Below are 6,996 nucleotides of genomic sequence, written 5' to 3'. Positions count from 1 at the left end.
AAACGATAGAAAAGGTGGCTTATTGAGTGTAGGCCTGTAGGCTAGGCCTATTTCTATCACATATTTTGGCATTAATGTCGCAATGAAAGGCTTGAAATTTACATTTAATAGTCTAATTCTCTGACGTATTTCAGCAGGTCACACATACTTATTCGTTATCTGGCCTTTTTTAACACATCTATTCCCGTATACAGAGGCCATGACATGCCGAAAATTATGGACATGAATTAAGAAATTTATCAATTTCTATGATTCGTTCCTTTGTATTAATTAAAATGTTTAAATAATAATTAAGCCATATTTTAAATAATATTAATAATAATAATAATAATAGCCTAATAATAATAATAATAATAATAATAATAATACAATTTAATATTTCAACAAAAAAAAAATTAACAACACAGTACAACTTAAGAATGTTGGCATTTAATTAGAAAACAACCCCTGATTCACAACATTAATTTCCAAACGCAGAAATCGGGTAGAGACTTGCAAATCTAGGCCCTAGCCTGGCCCTATTGGCCGACAGCTTACAAATATCCTCTCTCTGGCTTCCTGCTGTTGCAGCCATTAACATAGTACAGTTTTGTTTTTAATGGTTTCATTATTAATTAATTAATTTATAATTGATTTATAATTTGAAGAAAAATATTTGGAAATTTTTTTGTTTGTTAAATTCAAGTTTTTTTTTTTGTTTGTTTTGTTGTTTTATTTTGTAGTTTCTAAGCCACAAAAGTTTTTATTTGCTGAAAATAAAATATATGGATATAAAACATTTCAAGCATATTACAATGATAGTATAAACATTTAGATAAAAGTGCGCTGTTAGGCGTAGGATCTAAGCGGAGGATGGAAGCTGCAGCGCATTTAATGCATGGATGTGCCAGCACGATCACATGCATTTTGTTCTTCAGTTGAAGCATGCTTTAATTTTTGCTCAAACAGATAAGACTAATACTTCATTCTGAACTATAAATGGTCTATCCTTATTTTTCCGCACACTCACAATATCAACAAAACTTTGTGCTTTTGTGAAATAGAGAAAACAAACAAGACGCACGTTTTGCCGTCTCGTTCTGCGTGAATAGGGGAGCTCGTGCTGAAATGCAAGGCTCTAAAATCAGGTGCAGTTTAGCTTTGCTGAAAAGCAGCGTGCTCACTGGCAGTCCAGTTCATTATGAAAAATATATATAGGCATATAGCCTATAAGATAAGCTTTTGAACAGGCTTCCTTGCTCTATAATAAACACAAGAATTATCTGCATGATGCCACTGTTATTTTTATTATTGCGAAGTGAAATGAATGAAGAGCGCGTCTGTCTTGCGTGCGCAACCACGCAATGGAAAAGGGAAGTTGGTTTATCAAGCTAATCCATAGTTGAGTGGTGGATGGTAGCCAGTGATTTCAGCGATGCAGGTTCAAATCCCAGATTAGGGTGTTTTTTTTTTTATAAATAAAAATAATTTATAAAATGATTAATGCAGATGTGTTCATTCTGCAGTTTGCTGGTTTATGTTACCATTTTTTTTTTTTTCAGATAGAACATGTCCATTTTACACTGAGCAAGTGTGACTGAATTCAGTCCAGGTGAAGGGGGTTTGGGGACAGTTCGAGAAGGGTCTGGCTGCAGACTTGCACTTGCACTCTCAGACTTGCACTCTCAGACACTTGCGCTTCCGCTAGTGACATCACTTGCAGTCTTTATTTTATATTTTGTTCTATTTAATTATTATTTTTCGTTTGAATCTCTCAACATTTTACAACAGCAGCCAGGTGTTGAAGACAAGAAAAAATAAACTAAATTACAAAGAAAAAGACAAGACCCACAAATCCATGACCACAAAACAGCAGAATATGAATGCAGTGCGCAAAGTCTTTCATTAAGCGTTTTCCTCCGGTAGAAAACATAAACACTTAATATGGCTTAATGTATTAAGATGCTATTAAAATATCAAATTCAATATAGTTTATTAATATAATGAATAATTTATAAAACATGGCAAAACATGCGCAAAACATGGCATAATGTGGCATAATAATAGACTAAGATGATAAAGACCAAACTCAGTATGCTCCTCTTCATTATTCTAAAAGTGAAAAGTGAAAAAAAATAAATATGCATAACTAATATGTGCAAGTCCTTCTCAAAAAATTAGCATATTGTGAAAAAGTTCATTATTTTCCATAGTGTAATGATAAAAATTAAACTTTCATGTATTTTAGATTCATTGCACACCAACTGAAATATTTCAGGTCTTTTATTGTTTTAATACTGATGATTTTGGCATACAGCTCATTAAAACCCAAAATTCGTATCTCAAAAAATTAGCATGTTTCATCCGACCAATAAAAGAAAAGTGTTTTTAATACAAAAAAGGTCAACCTTCAAATAATTATGTTCAGTTATGCACTCAATACTTGGTCGTGAATCCTTTTGCAGAAATGACTGCTTCAATGCGGCGTGGCATGGAGGCAATCAGCCTGTGGCACTGCTGAGGTGTTATGGAGGCCCAGGATGCTTCGATAGTGACCTTAAGCTCATCCAGAGTGTTGGGTCTTGCGTCTCTCAACTTTCTCTTCACAATATCCCACAGATTCTCTATGGGGTTCAGGTCAGGAGAGTTGGCAGGCCAATTGAGCACAGTAATACCATGGTCAGTAAACCATTTACCAGTGGTTTTGGCACTGTGAGCAGGTGCCAGGTCGTGCTGAAAAACGAAATCTTCATCTCCATAAAGCTTTTCAGCAGATGGAAGCATGAAGTGCTCCAAAATCTCCTGATAGCTAGCTGCATTGACCCTGCCCTTGATTAAAACACAGTAGACCAACACCAGCAGCTGACATGGCACCCCAGACCATCACAGACTGTGGGTACTTGACACTGGACTTCAGGCATTTTGGCATTTCCTTCTCCCCAGTCTTCCTCCAGACTCTGGCACCTTGATTTCCGAATGACATGCAAAATTTGCTTTCATCCGAAAAAAAAGTACTTTGGACCACTGAGCAACAGTCCAGTGCTGCTTCTCTGTAGCCCAGGTCAGGCGCTTCTGCCGCTGTTTCTGGTTCAAAAGCACACGCCTGTGCACGGTGGCTCTGGATGTTTCTACTCCAGACTCAGTCCACTGCTTCTGCAGGTCCCCCAAGGTCTGGAATCGGTCCTTCTCCACAATCTTCCTCTGGGTCCGGTCACCTCGTTTTTTGCCACACTTTTTCCTTCCCACAGACTTCCCACTGAGGTGCCTTGATACAGCACTCTGGGAACAGCCTTTTCGTTCAGAAATTTCTTTCTGTGTCTTACCCTCTCGCTTGAGGGTGTCAATGATGGCCTTCTGGACAGCAGTCAGGTCGGCAGTCTTACCCATGATTGCGGTTTTGAGTAATGAACCAGGCTGGGAGTTTTTAAAAGCCTCAGGAATCTTTTGCAGGTGTTTAGAGTTAATTAGTTGATTCAGATGATTAGGTTAATAGCTCGTTTAGAGAACCTTTTCATGATATGCTAATTTTTTGAGATAGGAATTTTGGGTTTTCATGAGCTGTATGCCAAAATCATCAGTATTAAAACAATAAAAGACCTGAAATATTTCAGTTGGTGTGCAATGAATCTAAAATATATGAAAGTTTAATTTTTATCATTACATTATGGAAAATAATGAACTTTTTCACAATATGCAAATTTTTTGAGAAGGACCTGTACATGCAAGCAGGTGAGCCCAGAATAAATGCAACATGCAAAGTTTCGCGTTAAGCGTTTTTCTAGAATAAACTGTTGCTTTTGATGCTTTTAATATCCCTTAATGCATTTCATAATGCATATATACAGACCAACATATTTGTTGTTCTGTATATACTTTAAGTCAAAAGAAAGACATACAGGCTCCTGAATTGTCTTTATAGTCCATTATTATGCCACATTAAGCGTTTTGCTGTATTGGAGGATAAGTGAAAGTTTGCGCATTGTGTTTATGGCCATCTGCTTGCCTTGTAGTAAATTAAATAATAACTATATATTGAATTTGATCTTTTAATTTCACTTTATGTAGGCCTATCTTAATAGATTATGCCATATTAAGTGTTTGTTTTTTCTACGGGAGGAAATTAAACACTTAACGAGAGACTTTGCGCACTGCATTCATATTCTGCTGCTTTGTGGCCGTGGATTTGCGGGTCTTTTCTTTTTCTTGCAGGACCCCTGTACGTTACGGTACTAAATTAGTTTTAAGCGTTTAATCACCACAGTGTCTTGTCTCCATTGGCAACATGCACGATTTGTGTCGACTGCAAGTGACGTCACAGGTAGCGGAGAGTGCAACTGGTGATTGCAAGTGACTTTGTAATTTAGTTTATTGTTTCTTGCCTTCAACACCTGGCTGCTGTTGTAAAATGTTGAGAGATTCAAACAAAAAGTAATCAACAAATAGAACAAAATAAAAAAAAAATAAAAAAAAAGACTGTTTGTGATGTCACTAGCGGAAGTGCAAGTGTCTGAGAGTGCAAGTCTGAGAGTGCAAGTGCAAGTCTGCAGCCAGCCCCTTTTGGACAGTTCAGCTTCATCATGGGGGTGGAAATAAAGGTTTGGATCGCTTACTCTTTCATATGTAAAGTGTCTGATGTTTCAAACTTGTTGAGCAGGTTTAGGCAAAGTGTCTGTTTTAGGATAAATGCCTTGTTTGGTTTGGCTTTTACAATTGGCATGCAATGGCATACAGAGATAAAAAATTAACTGTTTTTCAGGAGATGCAGCGTCTCTGTGAGATAAATCTCTGCGATAGACGAGCATCTTCCAAAAATATATTTTTTTTTTTTTTGGGAGGGGGGGGGATTTTGTAGACTTTCTGTGATTTATAATGCACAAACCAGAAGCAACAATATCTGCAGAATGTAGAAGGGTTCACCATTCACAAACATAAAATATAAATTTTATTAAAATTTTCGTTTTTGTGTTTCAGAGGAAAATCTTTTATGGATGTGACATTTCTCCGTTACGGACCGTTCTGAAAGCAGAATTAATGCAAATGCATACAGAATGCTTTAAAAACTTGAGATGTTTAGAGGGTATTTAGAGCTGCCCCCATGTAAGATTTTTCTAGTTACTAGCAGTCATTCACTTATGTCATTATTCAACTAATCGCACGTTTATATTAAATTAAGTTTACTAATCCATAATGAGCCTTAATATATTCAGCGCGAAAGCACACACATTAAGGTTGCCACGAAGCACATGCAGAAGTAGCCTAATAATTATGAAAAAGGAGACATTTTGATTATTTACTAATAAACTAATGTTTTCTTGTCTGCTGCAAGAATTAAATTCACGGTGCTGGCTCTCATCTCCACAGTACTGGATGTGCCTGTAGAGAGAAATGTAACCCAATAAACAATTACCGTCTTTCAATGTTGAAATATGGTTGAAAATAAGTCGGTTCGCCTTGGACTGGTTTACGACGCAATTTCAACCGATCATGTTTTCAACTGATAATCTAAAGACAGCTAGATAATCTGTTATACATGCTAAAACAACGGAGAAAACAAATTACCAAACCATGTTCATTATTATCTTAAATAAATGTAAAGAATTTTACATATTCCGTCAAAGTTATAAAAACAATACATTGAAACTGCGATTGAGGTGCAATGAGGATTCATACGTTGCAATAATTACCCCACCCCACCAGGTGGCTGTAATGTACCATTAAAGATAGTTGACAACCGCCATAAAACCGAAAGAAGAAGCGAAGAGGCGCGTGAATGTGGCGCGAAAAAAGCTCAGCCAACCGCCAGATTCCAGAAAGCTTTTCACGACTCAGAAAGCGAAAGCAGCCATGTAAAGTAAGTAGCTATGACAAAATAATTAGATATGATAGCAAAATAAGTGTAACGTTATAAACGTTTACCTTATTTCAACCAAACCTGGCTGTTTTTTATTGTAAACGTAATTATTGTAGCAGTAGCTAGCTAGACATTCGGCTACCTTGAGTGTCCACAGCCACACCACACGGATGGACAGTTAGCTAATAAATTACCCAAATGCGGATATTAATAAGCCATTAAGGTTGAACTGTTTGTGATTATTTTGTAACTTAGTTATGTTATATCGAGGTAGATATCCAGGTTAATTAATTTTAGCTTTGTTTATGCTATTTATAAACATCCTTTACAACCTTACCTCAGCTAGGTTGCCTAACTTAACTGATAGAATTTAGCTGTACGGCTAAGTGTTTAGTTTTGTGTTTTTTCTTCAAGCTAGCAAGCACAAAACCCCATTGTTAGCTAGATGGTGTTCAAGATTGAGAATGAGACGTCACGCGTTTCACTCCGTGATTTTAGGTGGCTATCCGTCGCCATCAGAGTCCTGCAACGGGTCGGGTAACGATATGTTACCCTTATAAAAGTGGATAAAACGGGTGGTGACATTCCTAAAATTCACGGGCGAGGATGCGGGCGGATAATGAACTCCTTGCGGGCGGGTAGTAGCAGATGAAAAATGTGTGCTTGAAGAGCTCTTTTCCAAAACGGCAAAAAAAAAAAAAAAACATTGTCATATAATTTTTGCTCCATCAACTTGTCATGCCAAATCCTTGTTTAAAATGTAGGCTACTGCAAGATTTCTTGTTAGCCTAAACGGATAAATCCTCTCGACTAATCAGAAGTCGGTGAACTATTAACAGATGTTTGTTCATATAACTTTAATTCCTCAAAATGAGTCAAACAAATCTTATTCTCTGTCTTTTTCTTTTTTTCGGTGCTGATGTAGTGACGTGTTCATGTAAACGTAGCAGCAAAAGTAATGATTATGAATATGTAAAATATTGCAATGAGAAATTCATGTCTGTAATGGAGAATGGTCACGTAACATTTATTTTCCGTGTTCGCATTGAGGAAAAGACAAAAGACATTTTTAAAAGACAAACCATACATTTTTTGAAAAAACAAAAGGATTTATAGCATTTTTTTTTTAAGTATGGATTTATAGCGTTTTGAAAATAAAAAAAATT

This window comes from Cyprinus carpio, chromosome B15 (genome assembly GCF_018340385.1).
Source record: "Cyprinus carpio isolate SPL01 chromosome B15, ASM1834038v1, whole genome shotgun sequence".
Lineage (NCBI taxonomy): Eukaryota > Metazoa > Chordata > Actinopteri > Cypriniformes > Cyprinidae > Cyprinus > Cyprinus carpio.
Note: the sequence above shows the minus strand (reverse complement) of the source record.